At 38.0% G+C, this 14997-nt stretch overlaps 1 pseudogene; it reads right to left on the bottom strand.

Moving 5' to 3' along the window:
• Positions 1-14110: 14110 nt before the first annotated feature.
• LOC123813533 lies at positions 14111-14708 on the bottom strand (annotated as a pseudogene).
• Between the last annotated feature and the right edge of the window lie 289 nt (positions 14709-14997).

Raw genomic sequence — 14997 nt, 5'->3', positions numbered from 1 at the left:
ACTGACAGAAAATTTATCTAAATGGAAGTCGGACAGCCAAAAAGTTGAAATAGATCCATTTATCCAGATTGGTAGAAGGGGCAGAGACTAGCAGCCGGGTGTGGGGTCTCAAAGCAGAGAACAGGGAGAATTGGGCGCATAAGGCAACCGGGAGTGCGTAAGGCATCTGGGGCACACAAGATCGCAGCGGGTGGACCCTGAGCACACAAGCAGCAGTGGGTAGACCCAGTGTTGCTGCGATTGTGGAGCAGGGCAGAACGCGCAACCCAGAATCCCAGGGAAGGGACTGAGGTCCCAGGGAGAACAGAGCTACTGCCATTGTTCCCTCTCGACCCCACCCTCACATACAATGTCACAATCTAGCGACTGGGGTGCCCAGCCCTGGTGAACACCTAAGGCTCCGCCCCTCACCATAATAGGAGTGACCAGATCCCCCCCCCCCCCGCAAAAAAATGGCTCAAACAGAAGAACAAATCAGTGCCCCAGAACTCATCCTTTTGAGTGATCAAGAGATAGCTAACCTATCAGATGCACAGTTCAAAACACTGGTGATCAGGAAACTCACAGAATTGGTTGATTTTGGTCACAAATTAGATGAAAAAATGCAGGTTACCATAAAAGAAATGAAGGAAAATGCATAGAGAACCAATAGTGATGGGAAGGAAACTGGGACTCAAAACAATAGAGTGGACCAGAAGGAAGAAAGAAATAACCAAACACAAAAGAATGGAGAAATAAGAATTCAAAAAAATGAGGAGAAGCTTAGTAACCTCCAGGACATCTTTAAACGTTCCAACGTTTTAGGGGTACCAGAAGGGGAAGAGGTAGAGCAACAGATTGAAAACGTATTTGAACAAAGAATAAAGGAGAACTTCTCCATTCTGGCAAAGGAAATAGACTTCCAGAAAGTTCAGGAAGCTCAGAGAGTCCCAAAGAAGTTGGATTAAAGAAGAAACACACCAAGGCACATCATAATTACATTAGCCAAGGTAAAAATGAAGGAGAGAATCCTAGAAGCAGCAAGAGATAAGGGGACAGTCACCTACAAAGGAGTTCCCATCAGACTGTCAGCTGATTTCTCAAAAGAGACCTTACAGTCAAGAAGGGGCTAGAAAGAAGTATTCCAAGTCATGAAAGACAAGGACCTATATCTCAGGTTACTCTATCCAGCAAAGCTCTCATTTAGAATGGAAGGGCAGATAAAGTGCTTCTCAGATAAGGTCAAGTTAAAGGAGTTCATCATCACCAAGCCCTTATTTTATGAAATGTTAAAGGGACTTCTCTAAGAAAAGAAGATTGAAAAAAACATGTATAGTAAAAGGACAGCAAACTCACAATTATTAACAACCACACCTAAAGCAAAACCAAAAGAAACTAAGCAAACAACTAGAACAAGAACAGAACCACAGAAATGAAGATCACATGGAGGGTTAGCAACCGGGGAGTGGGAGGAGGATAGAGGGGGAAAAGATACACAGAATAAGTAGCATAGATGGTAGGTAGAAAATAGACAGGGGGAGGGTAAGAATAGTATGGGAAATGTAGAAGCTGAAGAACTTATAAGTATGACACATGGACATGAACTAAAGGGGGGGACGTGGGTAGGAGAGAGTATACAGGATGGAGGGGAGTGAAGGGGGGAAAGGGGACAACTGAAATAGCATAATCAAGAAAATATATTTTAAAATTATTTTATTTTATTTTTGAGCAAGGGGAAGGGAGGAAGGTAGAAAGGGAGGGAAAGAAAAATCAAATGGTTGCCTCTCACAGGCCCCCAACTGGGGGCCTGGCCTACAACTTAGGCATGTGCCCCAATCGGGAATGGAACTGGCATCCTTTTGGTTCACAAGCTGATGCTCAATCCACCGAGCTACACCAGCCAAGGAGCAAATGTACTTTAAGTCAAAGAACTGCAAGGTCTCTGTTAGTGGAAGAGAGATGTTGAAGTTTATGCTATTATTCTTTTCCTTTTTCTAGAAAGCATGACAGTGACATAAAGAAGCACCTTTATTAATTCTCTGATAACAGACGGAGTATAGAATTTTTTTTTAAAAGCAGCACATATTGGCAATAGAACCAAATGCAGTTTTCTATAGATAGCACCAGCCTGCTGTTGTCTCAATTTAAAATATATTTTAAAAATTGCCACCAAATCTAAAAAAACAAAACAAAACCAAACAAAAATTCATAGAAAAAGATCAGACTGGTGGGTACCAGAGGTGGAGGGTTGGGAAGGGAGAGTTGGAAAAAGATGGTCAAAGGTAACTTCTAGTTATAAAAGATGAATAGGTACTAGGAATGATTGTAGTTAATACTGCTGTATGACATATAGGGAAAGTACTAAGAGAGTAAATCCTGAGAGTTCTCATCACCAGGAGAATTTGGTTTTATTTTTCCTTTTTTTCTTTTTTTGTATCTATATGAGAAGATGGATATTAGCTGAACACATAATATATGTTCATTAAACAATCATGCTGTTCTTAAAGTTTTACAGTGATATATGTTGATTATTTCTCTGTAAAATTGAAAAAAATAAAGAAATAAGTGCCAACAGATGAACTTTATGGCCAGCTTTAGTTTTGAGGGAAATAAAAGAAATCTGATCCAACATATATCCTGTAATGGTTTGTCTTTGCCTGAGATTTTTTATTAACAAACAATTATGCATGTAATTGTTACCTACTGGTCCTTCACAGCTCATATTTTTTAATATAAAAAAAAGAATCCATAAGAATGGAGAGGCCTCCTAATAATGAAGAATATCCTCTAATTGCACTAGATTTTAGTTTTAGGGAAAGTGGTAAAAGCTAATTTTTATAGTATGACAAAATTATTATTTTTTCTTAATGGCTTTGTTTCTAGACAAATGTGAACCCATAAGTGATAACACTGAAGTTGGTTCACAACTAAAAGTGCTAAAGGATTTATTCATTCCCTCGTTCCTTCACTTTGTATTGAGAGCCTACTATATTATCATGCACTGAGCTAAGCACTAAGGATACAAAAAGGAACAGGACATGACCTTGTCCTAGAGAAGCTCAGAACATAGCAGAGGAAATCTCAAAAGCATGGACAGCACTACAGACCACTCATGTCCAGACAGCTACATGAGCACAAAGCAGCAAACAGTTTTGCCGGGGGTCTGTCAGAGAAAGCCTTTTAGATGAAGGCCTGGATGGAACGATAGTAATTTTTTAGACCAGAGACCTAGAAAGCACATGCCAGGAAGAAAAAGCAGTGTTCACTGTTATAGGACTTTGTAGATTCCCTAAATTGTGGGCAGGGCAGGGGACAGACAGCAGGAAGGAATGTCAGGGAGCTAACAGGAGGTGAGACCAGACAGAATGGAATGGGGATAACTCTGGAAGTAAGGGAAAAATGGGTGACAGAGGAGAGAGACTGATTTCACTGAGACCTTAGACCTTATAGGAAAGACTGACGTGTGGCCTAAACAAAGACTGGAAGTCTACAGAGACTTTGCAAAATTCAAATAGAAATTTTTAGTAATGGATTGAATGAGGGAATTAAAGATAAAGAAGGAATCAAAATACCTCATGTACCCAATTTAGGAGACTAATTGATGTAATACCCTTAAAGATGTTTGGAAAAATGGAAGGAACAGTCATTGGGGTAGAAGGCAGGGTAGGGATGGATGAAAAGAGAAAACAGAGCTGTGATCACCTATGCTAAATGACATTAATTTTGTGTTGTAGTATATAAAATATTGTGTTTTACCAATAATATACTATTCTTTGATGTATTTGAGCAATGTCCCTGTTAAATGAATTCACTATGTCAAAATACATGTTATATAACAGTATGGACCAAGTTACCCATTTGTATATTCCCAATACTATAAGAGGAGCATAATATGTTGAGGAGCAGTATTCTTATGTTATGTTTAGCATTCTACTTTCATGAGTATATTATAGATGCTTTGGGGAGAAAATAGACACCATCTCCATGTGACTACACAAAATTTTGAGACAAAAATTTTCTGACTTCAACTACTGATCTCTTCATTAAAGCCAAGAACTGATACAGTTTATTATTTCCTAACTTCCACTTTTCATGTAGAGATATTTTCATGTGTAGGAGTATCACAATGTTAAACTATTTCAAAAGCTGTCTTTTGGTTTACTAAATTTGCAAAATTTAGTACTACAGGTTCTCATGGATTAGAAGTAAATTATTCAACAGAAACAATAATAGCTATTAATTGTTGAATATACACAGCATTTTCAATGATGTTCTAACAAACTTGCTTACTACTCTTTTATAAAATGTGCACAGTGATCTTGGAAAAGGCATTACAACATTATTACAAAAAAAGTGGTTGAGTTTTTTTACACCAGATGTCAGGGTGGTAGCTTTCAGTGTCTAGTCTTATTTCACACTGAGTCTTTTTCATTTACTTTTCTTAATGTGTTCAAAAGTTGTTAAAGTTTCTTATATAAAAACATGATTGATTGTTACAGTGACAGTAATTGCATTTTAGTAAAAGTAACCATTATAGTAATTTTCTTCAAAGAAGAGAAATCTAACTAACTGAAGTAGCTAGTTACTTCCTCACACATTAACTTTGAAATTTTAAACATAAAAATACTTGATAAGGGAAGTACAGATTGAGAATATAAAATGGCATGTAATTGTTATAAAACTATTTTTATCAGGTGTTTATAATTTTATGTGAATTAAGTGAAACAAAATAAAGGAAAACCTAAAATTTCCATGCTAGTGGGCCAACTAAACTAAGTTCTCAATTGGAGCTCAGATATCTCTTATTTTTATTTCTAAATTATAGAAGATAATAATTTTTTTGAAACCAAGATTTATTCATATCATACCATTAGAAGGATGAATCAAATGAACACATGAAAATATATTATTACCAAAATAATTGTACATAGACAGGGAAATACTGCTTATAGTAAGAGTCTGTACATGTTAACCCACAAATGAAACAGCATTTGCATTTAATTTCATGTATTCCACTGCACACCTGAATACTAATTAGCAACTAAAATAAGAAATGTGTGGTACTACATGTATTGATAAAATCTCAGTTCTCTATCATTCAGACACCAGTGATTTGACATGAATTGCATACTGGAAAAAATTATGTTATCATTTTTACAATTTTCTTTCTAAAATTCCTTTTCCTTATTATTTGGAGTTTATATACTTATTTTAAAATCAATCAAAGGTAACTGAAATGTTAGCTGAAAATGGAATTGCATTTTCTAATACTTATTGTTAAAGGTGTATAGACAGTAACTTCCATGTGGGGTGTAAAGCACAAGCCTCCAATCCAGTGTGCAAATAGATGAACAGTATTTGAGGTGCCTAAAATGAGTCAACTCAAATTTTTCGTTTTGTGGGGGGTCAGAGAGAACACTGATACTTTGTTTCTGTCCTCTCTTAACCCTGTTTTGAAAACGACTCCCAAAACTGCAAAAGAAACATTTATTTTGAAGGCAGCGATAGAGGAAAAGGAGTTTAAACTTCATGATTTTTCCCTAGCTGCCTCTATTCATCTCTCCATTCCATTCCCTTGCTATCCTTTGTATTTAAATTGGCTCTTGCACTACCACTTGATTTATTTTGGCATTATTCTTATAGATAAGAATTCTATTCACAAAGGCTTATTTCTTTGAATTAATAATTTCATGCAGTTTTCCACTATCCTCATAGATTACAGATCCTCTCCCATTTGTTTGTACTAATTTGCCCATCAATTGCATCTATAATACAAGTTAGTTTTCATTATGTATAGTAAGGTGCACAGAGGGGGAGACTACAGATATGTATGTGCATGCATGTGTGTGTGTACTCATGCTGTGTGTGTGTGTGTGTGTGCTTTTAAGTTGTATTCTAAAGTAAGGATTCAGTATAAAATTGATGATATTAGTCTTTCAGCAAAGCCCTATTTCTTTGAAGTCTGCATAGTGTCTCATTTATTAACAGAACACAAAAGTAAAGGTAATTACAAAATAATTATACTCATAGACATCAAAATAGAATGTTTCAAAGAGAAGGATCTAATAAATATCTGCTAAGTAAGTCACAGGGACTATATCAGTTAGGATGCTTCTAGTTACAAAGAACAGAAAAGCCAACATAAACTTGCATAACCAATGAAGATATTTCATTGCCTCATGTAACTAACTGTCCAGAGGATGGGAGAGTGCAAATGACCAAAGCTCCAGATAATTTGGCTGCATTTGTCTTAGTACTTCCCTTCTTGTTTGTTGATTCTGCCCTTAGGCTAGCTTCTTTGCACGTTGCAAAATTTCATCTAGAAGGAGCCAGGGTCATATTCTTTCTCATTCACATCTCCTGGGAGAAGGCATGTTCTTTCCCAGGCAAAGAATAAAAGCCCTGAACTTCATTCTGACTGACCTAGTTGTGGCCACTCTTGAATCACCTGTAGTGGCAAGAAGGAAAGATATTCAGTAGCCCCCCACCCTTTTCTTCAGAGAATACATTCCAAGATCCCTACATATACACCCTTAATTAGTACCAAACCCTATATTCACTGTTCTTCCCTATACATATAGGCATACCTATGATAAAATTTAAACTTCTCTTATATTTTGTGATCATTATTAAGTAAAATAAGGATTACTTGAACATAAGTATAGCAATATTGTGCAGTCACTCTGACAACCAAGATGGCTACTAAGTTGACTAATGGGAAGGGAACATATACAAGAGTGGATATGCTGCACAAGGGGATGACCCACATCCCACATTGAATGGAGCAGGATGGTACAAGATTTTCATCATGCTACTCATAAAAGCATGCAATTTTAAATTTATGAATTGTTTGTTTTTATAATTGTCCATTTAGTATTTCCAGACCACCGTTGACCCTGAGTAACTGAAACTGTGAAAAGCAAAGCCATTGATAAGGGCAGACCACTGTATTGGTTTAGACCAACCAAGGCATATGCCTGGCACACCCTGATACAACTCTATAGGTTTCTTAAATATTGAAATACTTCTAAACATACATGGCCAGTGCTCTGAGTCTCCCCAAGTGTTCCTCATTGTATCAGCAACCCCACCTGAAATCCCCCTGACTTCCCCATTATCCAGCAACTAAAAAGTTAACATCTGTAAGGTGAAGATACACTTGCACCATGCTCCAGCAATAGAGTAGGGGTCTCTTCTGTTTGGGTGGGTCATATCCTGGTCAATAAACATTTTGAATATCTTCTAACCTGCAGCATCAATCCCATAACAAATTACCACAAACTGGGTGGCTTAAAACAACAGAAATTTACTATCTCTTCATTCCAGAGGCAAAAAATCCAAAATAAAGTTGTTGGCTGAGCCATTCTCCTTCCAAGGACTCTAGGGAAGAATCTCTCTTGGTCTTTTCTAGCTTTTGCCAGTATTCCTTGGTGTGCCTTAGTTTGTGGTAGGATAACTCCAATCTCTTTATTTGTCTTTACAGGGTGATCTACTATGTGTTTTGTCTAAATTTCCCTCTTCTTGTAAAAACATAAGTCACAGGATTAGGACCCACCTTAGGCTAAGGTGGGTCCTTAACTTGACCATATCTGCAAAGACCTTATTTCCACATAAGTTCACACTCACAGGTTCTGAGTGGATATAAATCTGAGGGGATGCTATTTATCCCAGAATAACCCCCCAAGTGAGATGCCTGCTATGCAATGGGAAAGTGCAAAGTGATGTTAGCGGGGTTCCCACAATGTCCACGATAGATGTGGAACCCTCTGGCCCTTTGCTCTCTTCACTTACCTAGTTAGAGTCAAAAGCTTTATAGCTGAACTGGAATTTCAGATTTTACTTGCATCTTCTGAGCCGAATTTCATACTGCCTACTCTCATTTTAATTCTAAGGTCTAAGTCCATTAACTTGTTTGGGGGAGGGATCTGGCAAAGAGTCCTACAATCCACATACCAGTCCAAGCATTATCAATAGAGCAAATAAGCAATGCATCTCACCTACAAAATCACTTTTTTAATGTATGTAGCTATGATTAATTAAATAAAAATTCATTTAACATCTTCCTGCATTTATGACATCTCTTTGCTGTTATGTATATTCCCTACCAACAGACTATAAACTACACCTACTATTGGACTTTAGCACACTGGCCTCTATTAGAAGGACTGAGTAAATTGGGATACAATTCTGGCTGCTGTCACAAGGGCCAAAAAATAATAGGTCACACAAATAGACACTAATTTCGTTTTCATGTGAGAGCTGGAGCACAATAGTCCAGGGGCCACATGGCAGCTCCATGGTCTTGAGGACCGAAGCACTTTCTATTTTGTTGTTCTGTCATTATCAAGACATGGCTTTCATCCTCTGGTGTAAGATGGCTTTTGTCACTCTATCAGTGTGGCTGCGTTCTGCTCACATATCACTGGCCAGATCCCAAACCAAATGGCCAAACATAGCAGCAAGAATAGCTGGGAAATGTAGTCTTTATCTGAGCTGCCATGTACTAAATGTTGAGGGTTCTATTACTAAAGAAAGGAGAAAATCAGTATTAGGGAAGAGTTAGCATCCTTGACAAAATCTACATGCACTTGAGAGAAATTAGTGGATATATGCAAATGATTTGTATATTCCTAATAAATTATGTTTGTTATAATTTTTTAAGATTAACTTTACACATATTTAATACTGTTATTTTTATTTGTTTTCTTCAAAATCTACCTCATGTTACTAAGTCTATGTATACAGTTGGCCTAAAAATACTCACTAAGATGTCTGTAGTGAGAAGGTTTTAAAGGAGAATGGTTGTAAACATGGAGGTAAACAGAAACCAGCATGTGGAAGGGAAAAAATTACAATTTGACAAGTGACTATTTTGCTAGAATGAGGATTTTAACTCCTTACATCTGGTGACAAGTTATCCCATTACAACTAATAGGAACGAAAGTTAAGCTAGGGTATCAACATCGAACTCTTACTAACTAGAATGCGCAGTGCCACAGCCAAGTGAGATTTCATGTAGCTGAAACTCAGTACCTGCTTTAAAAGCAGATGCTTCTCAGAGGGAAAAGGCATGGCAAAGTCTTTATAAATGCTGAACAACAAATCTGAGCAGAACTTTGCCAAAGCAAAACAAATTAAACAACCATGCAAATTTTTTAAAAGGAAGAGGAAAAAAATAAACAAGATTTTATTGTTGTTCAGTTACAGTTGTCCCACATTTTTCCCCAGTGCTCTCCCTTACCCTGGCCCCCATTCCCACATTCAATCTTCCCCATTGTCCATGAACAATTTTTTTTTTAAAGAATAAACACTGGAGGGTTGGGAGTATGTTATTCAATATACGATTGTTCAAAGTTCTCATTGGTGATGGATTTCTCACAATTCTGACTTCTTGGAGAACGTTATTATAAACTTTTTTATGGACACAAGTGTACTGGATGGTCCCAGTGTGTCCCTCAGATCCACTCTCCATCCTCCCACACCAGATCTGTGCCCCAGAGGCTGACTTGTATGGAGCACGCCACTAGGCTTGCTTGCTCTCTGGTTTCTTGCTAAATCCCACCTATGAGAAGCTCCAACAGGATACTGGACACTGGAAGGACAGTGAGTTAAGTATGTATTCCCCTGCTTCCCTCCATGCCATATTGCAGGTTGGCCATGCCTGTGTTCCTCCACTGAATACCACAGCTCCTGCCATTTGGTTCTTTGCTATAGATATAGCTATCGCTGCCTCCCCTGCTCCCTGGGGTAGAGGGTCTAGCCAGACCATCTTAGTGGTTTAACCCCGCCTACACCATTATAAATAGTTCCTTCATTAAATTGTCCTTAATTGCTCCTTTTGAGCAAGTCATCTGTTCCTGGGATCCTGAGTGGTACAATAATGAAGAAATGGCTCACTCATCAAACAATTAGTTCTATTAACCCAATGGCTAATAGGCCATTCTTGATTTTTAAATTCTATCTTTCCTACAAATCGATGTTCTCTTTCTCATAAACTTGGATCAAGGTTAGTTTCTTTCCTAAGCCATTTCTAAATCAGTCACATGGTTCTACAGCCAAAGAACACTGACCATTATTTCCCAACCCTGTACATCACCTCACTTTTCTACTTTTGATGTATTTACAAGCCATTTATAAGTTTATTGATGCTTGCTCCAGGCTTTTTTGAAAGGGATTTTAGCATCTCTCATGTGGAGACGATTTTTTGGTCTACTGTCTGTACAAATTCCCTAAACACTTTGAGATATTAATGCTTCTTAAGCAATAGATATGCAATATTTGTTATTTTCAGGAAGCAACTACCTCATTCTCTTAGGGTTTGAATTGGGAAGCAATGTGAATAGAGATAAATTTCTTCAAAATATATTCCTCAAACTACTCTTTCACTATGAGGAACATATTGGAAAATCAGAGTTTTTGCTTATCTCTAGCACTTCTTAATGCTACAAAGGACCCAGGACCAAGTCTTTTGACTATACACACTCTTCTGGTAGTTTTCATCCAGTCTCATGACTTTATAAGCCTAGAGAATTTTTCCACTTCTAAGTCTAATGAGCATTTAATCTCAGACTTAATATATTCAAATCCAAATGTCTGATCTCCTCTTCACTTCCACTCCAAATATGTTAATGTGCCAGTCTTCTTCTCTCAGTGGCCAGCAATTCTAGTTTCTTAGCCTGAAAACTTTGGAGTCACCCTTTACTCAGCTCTCCCTGCACCACTCTCACACACAGACACACTGAAAAAATCCTTCAGGAAGTCATATCAGTCCAATATACAAACTGTATACAGACTCCAACCCCTTCTCACTGCTTCCTCTGTTACTGGCCACTCTGGTCCAGGCCACTGCAATTCATTGCAACAGCCTACTGACTGATCTCCCCTGCCTCTCTCCTGGTCCTTCTAATTCTCTTATTTCAACAGAGTGGCCAAAGTACTTTCTTTTCAAATTTTAGATCATGTCATTCTTCTGTTGGTGGCACACTCTCTCTGAGTGACACCCAAGGTCCTTATATACAGCCTTCAAGGCCCTGCATGATATGGCTTCTGCTATCTGTTTGGCCATGTATCCTACTCCATTTTGGACACACTGGCCTCCTTGCCTGAAGGTTAATGTACCTGCCACCCTTTCCTCCCCTAGGTATCCACATGGCTCACTCCATTACCTCCTTTAAGTCTCGCTTTAGTGTTACCTGCTCAAAACAACCCCCCCAACAGTAGTTGTTGTTATTTGACATAATATATATTTCACATATTTATTTCATTTTATTGTCTGTTTTCCACATAAGGATGCAAAATCATGTATAAATTTAACATTGGTTAAATATCTTCAGTTGTATTCACTATATATTCTCAATTCTTAAACTTGTGCCTGGCATAAAAAAAGTGGACAACAGATATTTGATGAATGAATAAATGTAGATACTCTTCTTTTTGTAGGCATAAATCCTTTCACAAAAATAAATAGGCATTAGAATACCCCAAATAAATTTAAGATAAACTCATATGCATGGAGTGCTAAACACATGTTAGGCTTTGGGTAGCACTTTACAAGTACAATCTTTGTGAATTTTCATAGTACAGCCTATGTGATTGGTCTTATTATAACCAACTTACAAACAAGGTGTTATATAACTAGTTTAAGCAAGCAAGAAAAGTCAGTACATGAGGAATATGGGCTCAGACCCTGATATGTCTGACTCAAGAGTCCATTCTTATAATGTGACTAAAGCATGCCTCTTTAAACTTAAAAAGAAATCACCACCAATAACAGCAATAAAAAGATAATGTCTTTATTTTAATAAAAGGGCAACTAAATTTCTTTTTTAGTATATTTTATTGATTATGCTTATTAAAGTTGTCCTAATTTTTTCTCTCCTTTACCCCCCTCTGCTCTGTACCCCCCCACCATCATTCCCCCTCTCTTAGTTCATGTCCATGGGTCATACATATAAGTTCTTTGGTTTCTCCATTTCCTATACTATTCTTAACCTCACCCTTTCTATTTTGTACCTACCAATCATTCTTCTTATTCCCTGTACCTTTCCCCCCATTCTCCTCCTCCCCTCCCCACTGATAACCCTCCATGCAATATTCAGTTCTGTGATTCTGCTCCTGTTCTAATTGCTTAGTTTCTGTTTTTGTTTTTTGGGTTCAGTTGTTGATAGTTGTGAATTTGTTGTCATTTTACTGTTCATAGTTTTTTATCTTCTTCTATTTCTTAGGTAAGTCTGTTTAACATTTCATGTAATAACTTGGTAATGAATTCCTTTAAACTGACCTTATCTTAGAAGCACTGTATTTGCCCTTCCATTCTAAATGATAGTTTTGCTGGATAGAGTAATCTCGGATGTAGGTCCTTTCATTACTTCAAATACTTCTTTCCAGCCCCTTCTTGCCTATTAAGGTTTCTCTGGAGGAATCACCTGATAGTCTTATGGGAACTCCTTTGTAGGTAACTGTCTTCTTTCCTCTTGCTGCTTTTAAGATTCTCTCTTTATCTTTAATCTTGGTTAACTTAATGATGATGTGCTTTGGTGTGTTCCTCTTTGGGTCCAATTTCTTTGGGACTCTCTGGGCTTCTTGGACTTCCTAGAAGTCTATTTCCTTTGCCAGATTAGGGAAGTTTTCCTTTATTATTTGTTCAAATAGGTTCTCAATTTCTTGTTCTTCCTCTTCTCCTTCTGGAACCCCTATGATTTGAAAATGGAACATTTAAAGTTGTCCCGGAGGATCCTAAGCCTCTCCTCATTTTTTTTGAATTCTTATTTCTTCATTCTGTTCCATTTGGATGTTTATTTCTTCCTTTTATTCCAAATTGTTGATTTGAATCCTAGTTTCCTTCCCTTCACAGTTAGTTCCCTGTATGTTTTCCTTTATTTCACTTTGCATAGCCTTCATTTCTTCCTTCATTTTGATACTGAACTCAGTCATTTCTGTGAACATCTTGATTACCAGTGTTTTGAACTCTGCATCTGATAGGTTGTCTATCTCCTCATCACTTAGTTCTTTTTCTGGAGCTTTGATCTGTTTTCATTTGGGTCATATTTCTTTGTCTCAGCCCACCTGTTACATCATAAGAGGCAGAGCCTTAGGTATTGCCAGGGTGGGGCAACCCTCTTTGCTGCATTGTGGTGCTGTATGTGGGGGAGGGGTCAGAGAGGGAACAATGCTGCTCCCTCTGCTCTCACCCTACTTTCTGTCAGCTCCCTCAGTTCCTACCGCAGATTGTGCCTGTTCAGGTGCTGATTCCCAGGTGGGTGGGTTTGTGTATGTTCTAGGATCCCGTAGGCCTCTCCAACAGACTCTCTTGTGAGACTGGGAGCTTCTCTTGCCTTCACAACTCCCACAGGACTTCACAGCCAGAGGTTCTGAGTCTTCAGCTTCCTGGTCAGCCAACCCAGCCTCACCCACCATCAGCCACCTTGCTGCGTGTCCTCTCCACCCAGCTGCCCACCTCTGCCCCTCCTACCAGTCTGGATGGATGTTTCTTTAATACCTTGGTTGTTGGAGTTCCATGCAGTTTAATTTTCTGGCAGTTCTGGTTGTTGTTTGTTTTTAGATTGGTTGTTATCCTTCTTTTGGTTGTGTGAGGAAGCGAAGCATTTCTATCTACGCCTCCATTTTGGCCAAAACCTAACAGGACAACTAAATTTCTGACTACAATTTTAAGTATGTAAAAATTATAAATCCTAGATTTCATTATTTTTTCCTTGGGGAAAAATTGATATTTTATTGTTAAACAACTTGGATGAAAGACTAGTTTTTCCACAAATGCAATAGAACAGGATCAGAAAGGCTTCCCTAGAGGCCCAATAGTATAGGGATATGATTATTTTGATTGCTTTATGATAACATTTATGACCTCCTAGGTATTTCCTTTCTCTGAAGAAAATGTTCAATCAAAATACTAAATTATACAAAGCATTTTGTAGTATTTTCAAACAGATGCCCAATAATATAATATTTTAAAAAAGAAATATTCATAACACTAAATTATGTTTAGCAAATACTTGAATAAACTACATTCAGAAACACTACAATAGAGCAGCTTACTAGTATTCTAAAGTGCTCTGCATGCCCACAAAAATAGCTATAAAGAGTGTTATGTATTCAGTGTAATGCTGATGTTTTACTTTTTGCAAGCCATGTATCTTTCGGTTACATTCTCCCAGTTGATTACATTCCAAGTAGCTTTAGATAATCGGTTCTGACATTTTTATACTGAAGGTATTAAGTTCCTTGCAGGGGATCCTGGTTAGAAGAAGCAACAATCTATAGGCATCCCTGTTCATTACTGAAACCAATCCAGCCCAACCTGAGCCTTGAACACCAGCAGAAATAGCAGTCAACATCTCTTTAAATTTGGTGAAGCAACCAAAGTCACATTTGATGAATTCCAGTAATTGCCCTTTAGGTTCTCCACCACCATTAGGGCTCAAGTTTTTCCAGAAAATTCAATGATTGATATGACCTCCATCATTAAACTTCAGTGCAGGTTGAAGTGTTATCTGAATTCTAACGTCACCCTTCTCCAGCACCTCCTGGTACTTTTCCTCTCCTGGCACTTGTCCTGAGGGGCATTCAGAATGTGCACATAGGCCACATGGTGCTTGCTGTGGTGCAGCTGCATGATGTGAATGTTGGTGTGAGACTCAAGTGCACCACAATCACAGGCAAGTTGGGGAGTTGTGCTTCTGCCAGGAGCCCCAAGGTCTCAAAACTGGCACCAGCTTCCAGTGCATGTGGTGATGCCACCTGCAGGCCTTATCAAGTTCTAGCCTCTGCACCTTGCTGACCACCTGGAGTTGCTTTTGTTATTTATTTTTAAATTTTTATTGATTTTATTGGGGATGATATTAATAAAATTATACAGGTTTACAATCTATATAAGTATACAATCTATAACATCATCTATATATTATGTTTGTGTTCACCACCCCAAGTCTCCTTCCATCTCCATTTATCGCCCCCTTACCCTCTTCTCCAGCCAACCCTCTTTCCCTCTAGTAATCACCA

The sequence above is a fragment of the Phyllostomus hastatus genome, unplaced genomic scaffold (assembly GCF_019186645.2).
Source record: "Phyllostomus hastatus isolate PE091 unplaced genomic scaffold, TTU_PhHast_1.1 phas_contig_1, whole genome shotgun sequence".
Classification (NCBI taxonomy): Eukaryota; Metazoa; Chordata; class Mammalia; order Chiroptera; family Phyllostomidae; genus Phyllostomus; species Phyllostomus hastatus.
Note: the sequence above shows the minus strand (reverse complement) of the source record. Positions and strands in the feature narration are given on the sequence as shown.